The sequence below is a fragment of the Bombina bombina genome, chromosome 6 (assembly GCF_027579735.1).
Source record: "Bombina bombina isolate aBomBom1 chromosome 6, aBomBom1.pri, whole genome shotgun sequence".
In the NCBI taxonomy this organism is placed as follows: Eukaryota; Metazoa; Chordata; class Amphibia; order Anura; family Bombinatoridae; genus Bombina; species Bombina bombina.
In genome coordinates, this window is record NC_069504.1 from 212,446,694 (window position 1) to 212,460,369 (window position 13,676).

A 13,676-nucleotide genomic window follows, 5' to 3' on the forward strand; every position below is an offset into this window, starting at 1 on the left:
TTGCGGCTCAAAATCTGGTCTTGCTTCAATTATTTTTCTTTTAATATTCTTTTATTGAGGTTGTAAGCAAAAAACAACATGAAAGCAGAGCATGTTCATTCACAATATAAATGGGATACATGTGAGCAGGTCTAAATCAGACCAAGGAGAGAGTATATGATAGGTATTGCAAACAACAGGTTATAAGAACAACCAAAATACATATGTATACATAAAGATATACGTAATGAACTTATGGGTATGAAACCTCTATTTTCTATTATGCATTCTCCATATTACCCAGTAGCTCACTTTTGGACCTCAAATAGATGTATATAACACATTTGGGAGAGGTAATATAGTATAGAGCAATGATATTGGCATGTGTTTAAGTAAATATTAAGGTGGGACCCCTCTGTGGGCCCCAATATATTAATGTAATAGTAAAATGCAGTTTAAAGTTCAGTGGGTAAGCACCGCTTAACATTAATAGGGGAAATTTATAGGTTCCTAAATAAACTAGAATAACTGGAGAACTCCTTTTGGAGTCCTGCTATATATCCTAATCGCTTCAGTAATATAGCTTAGAATAAAAATAACACAAGAACAAATTAATGTGAGTCTGGAGTGGGGAGGCATATTATTTAAGTCCTTTTCCACAAATCTTCAAACTATATGGGGAAGGTGTGTCTAAATTGTGGGTGTCAAAGTATGTTACTAATATGCATAAGGAGCCTTATCTAAATGCATTATATGGCAAGCTTAGCCTGTATGATTAGTAGATATAGCGAAGCCTAAGTATCTGGACCTAAGAGCTGTCTGGAACTTCATTAGATCAAATCAGGGGAGTCGTGTCCCAACTCACTTACAATGTCTCCGGTTACAATATAGGATGCAGGGGATAGTATTACATAGCAGCTAAACTGTAAGTGGTGTCTTTCGCATTAATGTATTTACTATGTGGATGTAAATCTAAAGTATATCAATGTGTGCTTGCAAGATCCCATACCATTTAGGCGATCCAACTACCTAGCAGATATAAATATAGCACAGCGGTAGCACCCTTAAATCTCTAAATCTATATATACTACAGCGAAGCAGGTTAAGAGTCAGGAAGTAACAGACTGCTCAGTCTGAATATCGGGCTTTATATCATAACATATATGTAAGCCTATGCATTTTAAAACATTTCATCCCTAGATTAATGATTAGTTATTATTGACAGCCAGCACTCCAACTAAACAATGATAGGAACCCATTATGGAGAGATAATAATTACAAATAAACATTTAGTAACCTTTAACATAGGGATTAAGGGTACAACTCAGGTACAGCTCTGATAATAGAGGCAGGAGTTGGTTCATGTCTTCAGAAGTAGTCTCTTTAGAATCTTTCTCGTCCCAAACTATATAAGATCTATACCCCTAAAGCTTTCCCCTAGTATGGTTGGGAAAGTCCTTTATTAACCCACCCCACATGCATCAGGGCTCTATTGTGGTGGAGATACCTGCCCAGTGTCCAACGTGTGCTGCATGTTCTTAAAAAAGTGTTGCTTGTTGTTTTTCTTCTTAAGGACCTGTTTGATTTGGGGCAGTGTGACTCTAAGGGCAGGTCCCATATACAAATCCAATTTAGCCTGCTGTCCTACAGGCAATGTCACAAGCTGAGACTTGGGGGTTACAGACACCGAGAATAGACTTGTGCCGGACTCCAACTGATCACGGGTAAGACTCATCCTCTGCTCCATTGGATGGCCGCCTCCTCCGGAGCAAGAACCATCGTGAAGCTAGTAGATTTTTCAGCGTCACTCTGTGCTGTATTAATGATGCTCTCAATTTCGTGTACCCTGCAGCTGATTCTGTAGCGTCACCTCACTTAAAATAGGGGGAATGATGCTGTCTTCCTCCGTGACTAACGATCGAATGTCGTTAACAAGTTGGTGATATCCAGCTGTCATCGCTTTCTCAAGTCCTTTTAGAAGGGCTATTGCCATGGTTAGATCCTCCTTCATGGTTCCCTTCCCACAATCTAATATATGTGGAAGATTTTGTGGAAGTGGCTGGTAATCACTCCAGTGGCTGTTTAGGGTTGTATAGCTGAGTGAGTTAGTTTCTTCTGTTTTGCCTTAATTATTTTATTGATCCAAAATGCCACCGTCTTCCTAAATTGAATTATTTTTGGACAAAACCAAAAGATATATACAATATTAGCCTTAGGGAAGGAACATCTGGGACAATTGCCCCTTTCTACACTGAACCACTTAGATCATTTCTCAGGTGTGATATATCTATTTTTTTTAAGAGTTTGATATGAGATTCTTTCTAAGAAATAGAAATAAACTGCTTTTCTCACCCATTTAATACTATATTTAACCTCATTGTAGTTAAGGGTATTGAAATATTTATGCCAATTCAAAGTAATTGTATCTAATGAGATTTGACCAGTAGGATTTTATATAGAAGAGAAATAGAATATTGACCTGATTTATATTGCTTAATATAAATGTCTAAGTCTCCAAGATGCTAAATTGCCTGAAAAGTCCCCTTATATTCTATATAGAAATTTCTAAATTGTAAATAAGCAAAACAAATTGTGTTTACAAATGTTAAACTTTTTACAAAGTACATCAATGGATTTGATATTATGAGAATCAAATAGGCACAGTCTACTTCAGAATTGTTATTGTTTAAAAAGATAGATAATTCCTTTATTACCCATCCCCAGTTTTGCATGACCAACACTGTTATATTAATACATTTTTTACCTCTGTAATTACCTGTAGCTAAGCCTCTGCAGACTGCCTCCTTATTTCAGTTCTTTTGACAGACTTGCATTTTAGCCAATCAGTGCTGATTCCACGGGAGTGATCACAATGTTATCTATATAAGTTTAATTTTGGCTAGACTGTCCCTTTAATCGGATGCACTTAAAAAACAAACCGCAAAGGATAAAATTAATAAATATATAAAATGGAAGAGAAAGGGGATTCTTGAGTAATGTCAGGTGAAAGCACTAAATCAAAACTTTGAAATTAATATATTTGATACTTTTACATTTTTTTTTAGATAACTTACTTTAACAAAATATTTTCATTAAGTTGGACACACAATCCATATCTCTCTCCAAACTGAAGGAAATTAGTGATGTTCACTTTAACTTCAGATAGAAGTGACCCAGTTGTTACGTTATATGGTGTAAAGCTTTGCTTTATCTTTTAAGTGAAACTTTCAACTGTCTATATCCAGTATTGTTATAGTATATGAGTGAAACAATCCAAAAGCTCTGTCTACTTTGGGGGCGATTTATCAAGCTCGCCTCTGGAGGGCTGAATTCCCCTGGCGGAATTCAGCATTGCACACGAGCGCTATTTTGCGCTCGCATACAATCCCACCCCCTGCCCATGCACAGCCAATCACGCGCAGGCAGGAGCTGTCAATCTCCCCGGTCGGATTAGACCGCGGAGATTGTTTTTCGCCACTTTAGAAGTGGCGAAAGGTTAAGAAAGCAGCAGTCTGATGACCGCTGCTTGTTAAATACGGCGTGCAGGTTCTCTTGTGAGAACCTGCAGCCGTAGGGGCTCAAAGGCTGGCGAAAGCCTTTGATAAATTGACCCCTTTATCCCAGAAACAAATCAGGAATCATATCATTATTTTGATTTCCCTGATTAGAGGGAATTCAAATGATCTCGTCTAAGAAATCTTTCTGTAATTTCTGCAGCCTCAATGACCAAGAAATGAGAGAAAAACACAGTGAAGTGGAGTCAAGAATGAAAATAAAAGATATTTTGCTTATTTGTATTTTGGTTTATAGAGTATTTATTTGTAAATTCTGTATTAAAGGGACACTAAACTAATTTTTTTCTCCCATGATTCAGATAGAACATGCCATTTTAAGCAACTTTCTAATTTACTCCTATTATAAGTTTTCTTCGTTCTCTTGCTATCTTTACTTACAAAGCAGTAATGTAAAGCTTAAGAGCCGGCCCATTTTTGGTTCAGAACCTGGGTTATGCTTGCTTATTGGTTTGCTAAATGTAGCCACCAATAAGCAAGCACTATTCATGGTGCTGAACCTAAAATGGGCCAGCTCCTAAGATTTAAATTCCTGCTTTTTAATAAAAGGAGTAAATTAGAAAGTTGCTTAAAATTGCATGCTCTATCTGAATCATGAAAGAAAAAAAAATTGTGTTTAGTATTCCTTTAAAGGGACACGAAACCCAAAATTTTACTTTCATGATTCAAATAGCGAATACAATTTTGAATAACATTCCAATTTACTTCTCTTATCTAATTTTCTTCATTGTTTTGGTATCCTTTGTTGAAGAAATAATGCACATCACTACATTTAAACAGAAATATAGCCTTTTTTATATATATATTTACCTATCAAAACTATATATATATTTTTTTAGTAGACAACCCAAAGTATTGATCTAGGCCCATTTTGGTATCTTTCATGCCACCATTTCACCACCAAATGCGATCAAATAAAAAAAATTGTTAACTTTTTCACAATTTTAGGTTTCTCACTGAAATTATTTACGAACAGCTTATGCAATCATGGCACAAATGGTTGTAAATGCTTCTCTGGGATCCTCTTTGTTCAGAAATAGCAAACATATATGGCTTTGGCATTTCTTTTTGGAAATTAGAAGGCTACTAAATGCCGCTGTGCACCGCACTTGTATTATGCACAGCAGTGAAGGGGTTAATTAGGTAGCTTGTGGAGTTAATTTTAGCTTTAGTGTATAAATTACTCTCCCACCTGACACATCCCACCCCCTGGTCCCTCCCTAATCCCTCTCAAACAGCTCTCTTCCCTAACCCACCCCACAATGGTCACCGGTCACCCCTATCTTAAGTACTGGCTTAAATAAAAAGAACAAAAAACATTTTTTTTGTAGTGTACCCTGCCCCTTCCCTGATCGATTTGCCACCGTCTACCCCACTTTTTATTACAGGAGCCCCCTCTCCCTCCCCCCTCCCACCTTCCCACTCACTGCCGCTCTTACACTTTTTTTCCCTAGCGTATCGGTCCCGCCCCCCTCCAGTGATGGGCTGCCCACCCGTCTCCCTCCTTCACCCTCCCACCCACCTACAATCGGCACCACCGCTGTCCAATGCAGAGAGGACCACAGAGTAGCCCTCTCTGCATCGGTAACTCTGCCTGTCTATTTCTGCTATGCCCTACTCATGGTACAGAGTACGTCGCTGGTCCTTAAGGGCATAATGACTATCGTCGTACAGGGTATGGCGCTGGTCATTAAGGGGTTAATAAGATTTTTATATTACACTGTAAGACTTATATTACTGATGCTTTGTGTGTGTGTATGTGTGTATGTGTGTGTTCACACGAGATTTAACCCCTTTGCTACCAGAAATTTCAGAGAAAAAGATGCTCAAAGTACCGGATAAAGTTTAGCAATTCTGCTATCATTCCGTTTAAACAGAAATAAAGCTTTTGATTTTTCGATTTTCCTATGAAAACTATATATATATTTAAATTTAAAGTAGACAACCCAAGGTATTGAGCCCATTTTGCTATATTTGATGCCACAATTTGGCCACCAGATACTGCAGTCATATGACAAATGGTTGTAAAAGCTTCTCTGGCATCCCCTTTGTTTAGAAATAGCAGACATGCATGGCTTTGCCATTGCTCTTTTGCACTTCGAATGCTGCTAATTGTAGCTGCACACCTTACTTGAAATTCCTATGCAGTGGAGAGTTAACTTGTAAGGTTATTTTTTGATGCAGAGTAGAGATTACCCTCCCACATGGCACCTCACCCCCCACTGGTCACCACTATCTTAGGTACTGGCAGAGAGTCTGGCAGATATTTAAAGGGACATTATACACTCATTTTTTCTTTGCATAAATGTTTTGTAGATGATATATTTATATAGCCCATAAAGTTTTTTTTAATTTTTTTAAATGTATAGTTTTGCTTATTTTTAAGTAATATTGCTCTGATTTTCAGACTCCTAACCAAGCCCCAAAGTTTTATGTGAATACCGTCAGCTACCTTCTCCAGCTTGCTCCTGTTTGTGTAAAGGGTCTTTTCATATGCAAAAGAAGGGGGAGGGGGGAGTGTCTTATTTCCCACTTGCAGTGGGCTTTCCAGCCACCTTTTCAACAGAGCTAAACTTAGAACTTCTAAGTAGGTTGTAGTTATATGAAAATGAGTGTATACTGTCCCTTTAAGGGCTTTTTAAAAAAAAAAATGTTTATTTTTTCTGCAGTGTAGTGATCCCACCTCCCATCTCCATGATCCCCCCCCCCAAACATCTCTTTAACCCTCCCCCTCCTAATTGTGTCTGCAGACAACTGCCAGTACCCAGTTTATAGGTATTTATTTATTTATTTATTAATGTGGTTCTTCCTGTAGTTTAGTGTCACTTCAATGTATGCTCTCACTATGTCACTTCAGTGGTGATTGAATACATAATTAGATTCAGCAGTGTTCTATTCCTTTTGTGTGGTGCTTTTCTGAAATCAATTTGTTGTTTTTGGAAAAAAGCACTTGAATTTGGTGCCTGCATGACCAATATATAACAATAGCAAAGTTGGTGTGGGAAAGTATAACCTTGTTATTGTTGTGGTGTTTTACTGGGGAAATATTTATCAAGATTGTAGTGGAACAGACCTCAAGAAGAGAACCTCTCTGCCTGCAATCACCAGTCGTGAATGCAGCATTGCATGATTAAAATTGTAGCATGGAATGTCTGGCTGATTTATCTCACGACCTGTGAGGTGGCAAAGAGACAAAAAAGCGGCTTCTGCGTCTTAAAGGGACAGTCTAGTCAAAATTAAACTTTCATTATTTAGATAGGACATGTCATTTTAAACAACTTTCCAATTTACTTGTATCATCAAATGTGCTTTGTCTCTTGGTATTCTTAGTTGAAAGCTAAACCTATCTAGGCTCATATGCTAATTTCTAAGCCCTTGAGGCTGCCTCTTTTCTGAATTCTTTTTTATTTGCTTTTCACCAAAGGAGAGTGCTAGTTCATTTAAGCCATATAGATAACATTATGACCTCGCTCTGGGAGTTATTTAAGAGTTAGCAAAACACAGCACTAATTGGCTAAAATGCAAGTCAATAGATAATAAATAAAAAAAGTCATGTGATCAGGCGGCTGTCAGAAGATGCTGAGATACAAGGTAATCACAGAGGTAAAAAGCTTATTAATATAACTGTGTTGTTATGCAAAACTGGGGAATAGGTAATAAAGGGATTTTCTATCTTTTAAAACAATAAAATTCTGGTGTAGACTGTCCCTTTAAATTAGTGTCTGCAGGCTTGTTTATGTGAGCCTGAAACGCAAAACTGCAAAATGCACCTTAATATCTCTTTATGGATAATCCTCAGATTGCAATGACTTTTACTAGGCTAACAATTACTCTATCAGATTGCTGTAGCAAGTGGCAACACATTATTGTTAGTATTTGGTGTCCTTATTTATTTTGTTTCTTTCCATGCCTTGTTGAAGAATTAACATATTGTATGATGTTTTAAAGGGACACTCAAGTCAAAATGAAATGGTCATGATTAGCATGCAATATTAAACAACTTTCCAATTTACTTCTATTAACAAAATGTGCACAGTCTTTTTATATTTACACTTTTTGTATCACCAGCTTCTTCTGAGCATGGGCAAGAATTCACAGTATATACATATATGCATTTGTGATTGGCTGATAGCTTTCACATCATACAGGGGGAGTGGAAATAGACATAACTTTGAAATTTGTTAGAAAAATAAAATCTACTACTCATTTGAAGTTCAGATTTTGGGGTAGATTTATCATGCAGCGTATGCTGCTCTTTCTGCCGGAAACATAAGTTAAGAAGCAGCGGTCGTAAGACGGTAACAATTGGAATTATTGACATCCCCTGCTAGTGGCCGATTGGCCGCGAATGTTCAGGGGGCGGCATTGCACAAGCATTTCACACTGTCGGCATTTATCGAGATTTATAGTCAAGGATTTTTTATTTAGTTAAATGCTACTTTGATAATCGCCTTGGTTAATGGTATACCAGAATAAACACAGGCTAACTAATGTGTCATGTAACACACTTCTACAGGGAGTGCAGAATTATTAGGCAAGTTGTATTTTTGAGGATTAATTTTATTATTGAACAACAACCATGTTCTCAATGAACCCAAAAAACTAATTAATATCAAAGCTGAATAGTTTTGGAAGTAGTTTTTAGTTTGTTTTTAGTTATAGCTATTTTAGGGGGATATCTGTGTGTGCAGGTGACTATTACTGTGCATAATTATTAGGCAACTTAACAAAAAACAAATATATACCCATTTCAATTATTTATTTTTACCAGTGAAACCAATATAACATCTCAACATTCACAAATATACATTTCTGACATTCAAAAACAAAACAAAAACAAATCAGTGACCAATATAGCCACCTTTCTTTGCAAGGACACTCAAAAGCCTGCCATCCATGGATTCTGTCAGTGTTTTGATCTGTTCACCATCAACATTGCGTGCAGCAGCAACCACAGCCTCCCAGACACTGTTCAGAGAGGTGTACTGTTTTCCCTCCTTGTAAATCTCACATTTGATGATGGACCACAGGTTCTCAATGGGGTTCAGATCAGGTGAACAAGGAGGCCATGTCATTAGTATTGTATTGTCAAAAATCCTAGAAAAATGCGTCCATACGCAATTATGCGAGTATTATCAACTTTCTAACTATCTGACCCCTGATCAATCAGGTTTCAGACCAAATCACTCCACTACAACTGCCCTCCTAAAAGTTTGCAACAACATCCAAACTGCCATGGAACAAGGAGACCTAACTGGAGCTATTTTCCTTGATTTTGCAAAGGCTTTTGACACAGTGGACCATGACCTACTACTTCTCAAACTAAAAAACTCTGGTATTGCTGATCACCCGTTAACCTGGTTTAAATCATATGTATCGGATCGATCACAATATGTCTCTGTCTCTAACAGTGACTCCCTCCCTCTCCCAGTCACGTGTGGTGTTCCCCAAGGTTCCATTCTCGGCCCCCTACTATTCACATTATTTATAAATGATTTGCCTAATGTCTGCAAATCATCAACTGTACACATGTACGCAGACGACACGGTAATCTATGCAAACAAATCTGATCTGCTGCAGCTTGAAACAGTGCTCCAAGACCAGTTCACAGAGGTAGAAAAGTGGATCTCAAAAAACAAACTCTTCCTAAACACTGACAAAACGGTCACAATGATCTTTGGAACGGGACCTAAAATACATAAATTACAAAATTCCCATCTTCGCATCAAAACAAAATCCAATTGCACGCTGACCGCAGTCCACTCTTTTAAATACTTAGGTATGTTGTTAGACCCCAATCTATCTTTTGGACTCCACATAGAAAAAATTGCCTCTAAACTTTATCCAAAACTAGGTGCCCTGTACAGAAACAAATCTTGCCTCAGCCCTACAGTAAAGGAAAAGATTGTACAGCAAATGCTGATGCCTATCTTGGATTATGGGGGCATAGTATATGCACCTGCTTCGCAAACTCACCTTAATAAACTAAATACGTTATATAACTCGCTCTGCCGCTTTCCAGACGCACCCTCCATCTTTCCTGCCTTGTCTTTAAGAGCCTTTATGGGAAGCTCCCACCCTACCTGAGCAGAATGCTCTCCCCTGCTATTTCCACCTCCTATAACCTCCGATCCAATAACAGCACATTATTTAGCTTGCCTCAATACAAAAAAAAAACAGCTCGATCCTCCTTTTCCTACAGAGCGCCACAATTATGGAATGAGCTCCCTCACACTTTAAAAACTTCCCCAAGCCTAAAATCCTTTAAGAGATCACTCTATACATATCTCAAAACAGAATGCTCCTGTCATGGTTGATTAAATATTTCATACCTGCTCTATGTTAAATGTTTGCATATAATGTGCATTTTTATTATTGTTTTTGTATTTTATTGTACCCTATTGTATCAATGCAATGTTTTGTGATCCCAGGACATACTTGAAAACGAGAGAAATCTCAATGTATCCTTCCTGGTAAAATATTTTATAAATAAATAAATAAATAAATAAATAAATTAGATTTTCTTCTTTTATACCCTTTCTTGCCAGCCACGCTGTGGAGTACTTGGACGCGTGTGATGGAGCATTGTCCTGCATGAAAATCATGTTTTTCTTGAAGGATGCAGACTTCTTCCTGTACCATTGCTTGAAGAAGGTGTCTTCCAGAAACTGGCAGTAGGACTGGGAGTTGAGTTTGACTCCATCCTCAACCCGAAAAGGCCCCACAAGCTCATCTTTGATAATACCAGCCCAAACCAGTACTCCACCTCCACCTTGCTGGCGTCTGAGTCGGACTGGAGCTCTCTGCCCTTTACCAATCCAGCCACGGGCCCATCCATCTGGCCCATCAAGACTCACTCTCATTTCATCAGTCCATAAAACCTTAGAAAAATCAGTCTTGAGATATTTCTTGGCCCAGTCTTGACGTTTCAGCTTGTGTGTTTTGTTCAGTGGTGGTCGTTTTCAGCCTTTCTTACCTTGGCCATGTCTCTGAGTATTGCACACCTTGTGCTTTTGGGCACTCCAGTGATGTTGCAGCTCTGAAATATGGCCAAATTGGTGGCAAGTGGCATCTTGGCAGCTGCACGCTTGACTTTTCTCAGTTCATGGGCAGTTATTTTGCGCCTTGGTTTTTCCACATGCTTCTTGCGACACTGTTGACTATTTTGAATGAAACACTTGATTGTTCGATGATCACGCTTCAGAAGCTTTGCAATTTTAAGAGTGCTGCATCCCTCTGCAAGATATCTCACTATTTTTTACTTTTCTGAGCCTGTCAAGTCCTTCTTTTGACCCATTTTGCCAAAGGAAAGGAAGTTGCCTAATAATTATGCACACCTGATATAGGGTGTTGATGTCATTAGACCACACCCCTTCTCATTACAGAGATGCACATCACCTAATATGCTTAATTGGTAGTAGGCTTTCGAGCCTATACAGCTTGGAGTAAGACAACATGCATAAAGAGGATGATGTGGTCAAAATACTCATTTGCCTAATAATTCTGCACACAGTGTAATGCTAAGCCTTGTATAAATGGTTGTAGTGGTTATTGAACGGGATATACTGTATATATGTATTTAGGTTATGAAGTATAGTTGGTTGGTGTTCGTGATTTGCTTTAAAGTGGTCAATGAACCAACATTTTTCCCCCAGAGATGCAGAACATACATTTTGATATACCAATTATTTATTATTTTTATGATCAGTGTATGAAAACCTATGTATCCTCCTATGTATCTACAAACACTACCAATTGCATTCAATACGCTTAGATTAATTTAAAATCTAACATTATATTGCAAGATTCTATTTTAACTTTAGTTTAACTTTAGTCTAAGATCTGAAGTCAGCACAAGCAGTATACCAAAAAAATGCTTTTGTGCAATTAAAGTCAAAATCAATTAATATATCTTTTAAATGTTATTGGCACAAATAATTAAATACCTAATAAAACATGTAAATAAATAGCCTAAGGAAAAATAATTCATCATTGTAGTTTAGTAATTCTAAACTTGTTTGTTTGAACCCAAAGAAGAGTCAGGACAATATTTTTACTATATCCCTAAGGATAGGAGCAATCATACCTCCCACCATTTAGATTTACAGTTCCAGGACGAGAGACTTTGGATGAAATGGGTGAGATATGTGTATTTCTGGGTGGCACAGAGTAGGCTGACTGAGTCTGGATATCCTTGAGTGGGTTCTTGGAAAGATTAATTCAGATAACCTGGGAAATAAATAAATGCTTCTGTAAAAAAAAAAAACAGAAATTTTGGAAATACTTCAAACAGTGGGCCATTTTTGTGTAAATACTCAAAATAACTATCTACCATTTACATGTTACATTTTAGAATGCTCCACTCACCTGTGTATATATGGTAACAAATTCTTATAGATTTTCTACTGAAGGTACATTGATAATTTGTTCCTTATTTGGACTGATACAGAGGTAAAACTGCATATATTCTATAGCTTGACTAGTTAAATCATCTACTTAGTTCTAACCAATTTAAAATGGCATACAGCGCTGAGACAGTGGCGTCACTAGGGTTGGTGTCATCTGGTGCGGTAAGTTGTGGTGTCACCCCCTCCCCCCAGAAAGCAGATACACACAAACACAAAAACACAGGCACACACACATACAAACACTCAGACACACTCAGACACACTTAAAACACACTCAGATGCACACACAAACACTTGGAAACACACTCAGACACACACACAAGAACACACACACAAAAACACTCAGACACACACAAAAACACTCTGACACACACAAAAACACTCAGGCACACACACAAACACTTAGACACACACACACAGACACAAAAACACTCAGGCACACACACAGAAACACTCAGACACACACACAAAAGCACTCAGACACACATGCACACAAAAACACTCAGACACACACAAAAACACTCAGACACACACACACACACATACAAAATATGTAAACTGCACTGCATTAATTATAAAGCTCATGCCTAGAGCTACTCCCTGGCTCAGCAGAGCATCAAATGAAAGATAAACAGGGCACTCTAAAAATAAATCACTAAAGAAAAGGTTTAGGCGCGTAAACTATGAAAATTCTGCTCTCTGACTCTGTTCTAAGTCTGTCCGTGCACAGCCCTGGGCCACGTGCCTACCGCTTCTTATGGCCAAGCACCTCTGCTCTCTGCCCACCCCCAGATCACCGTCCACCCTCCCCTCCTACCTATTCAGTGTGCACTTAGTGTACCATAACCGTACCGGTCTGGTGGGCATCATACTTGGCTCCTTCACTTTAGAGACAGTGTCAGACAGTCATGCGGTCAGGTGCCAGGCATCCCCCTCATGATTTCCCAGTTCCCGTTTAGAGAGACAGCACAGCAGTGAGTGACTCCACTCCTCCACACGTCACTGAGCAGTGAGCACAGATAGGCAGGCAGGTTTAGGCTACCAGCGCAACTTCGCAAGTCCCACAGAACACCCACAACATTCATAGTGAAATTGGGCAGGGGAGGAGCAAAGTACAAACAAGCAAAAGCAGCCGGGAAAACTATTTGTGGAAATTGCAACTCTGGCTCAAGGGCCAAAAAAATGAAGTGTCTACAACTTCCCCAGTCCCACTAATGTTCACAAATGCTGGCCCCTCTAATAAAAAAATATATGCATCTCTACATTGTATTTCTTTGAATTTCAATAAAATTAAAAAAACAAAATATTTTTTTTTTGGTGGTGTCACCCCCTGGAGGGTGTCACCCAGGTGCAGCCCGCACCCCCCTAGTGATGCCACTGTGCTGAGACAGTTGACTGCCTGGATTTAAGTATTTTTAAAATTGAACAGGGTCTGGGTACCACCTTAATTCAGAGAAAAAAACTCAATACTGCATGAAACGAGCTGCCACCCTTTTGCATTACTGAGGAACATCCCAAAGGCACAATACCAGAGGGTTATAAGGAACAATACTGATATAATAAGACAAGATATACAATTGAGGGAGATGATAGAGAGATTCTTATCAAGAGGATATAAGAAATCTTTAATTAATGTACAACTAAACTTCAGCCAAGTATATCTCCTTTAAACAAGGGGAATAATTGAGTTACCTTTGTTGCTGCTTATATACCAAAC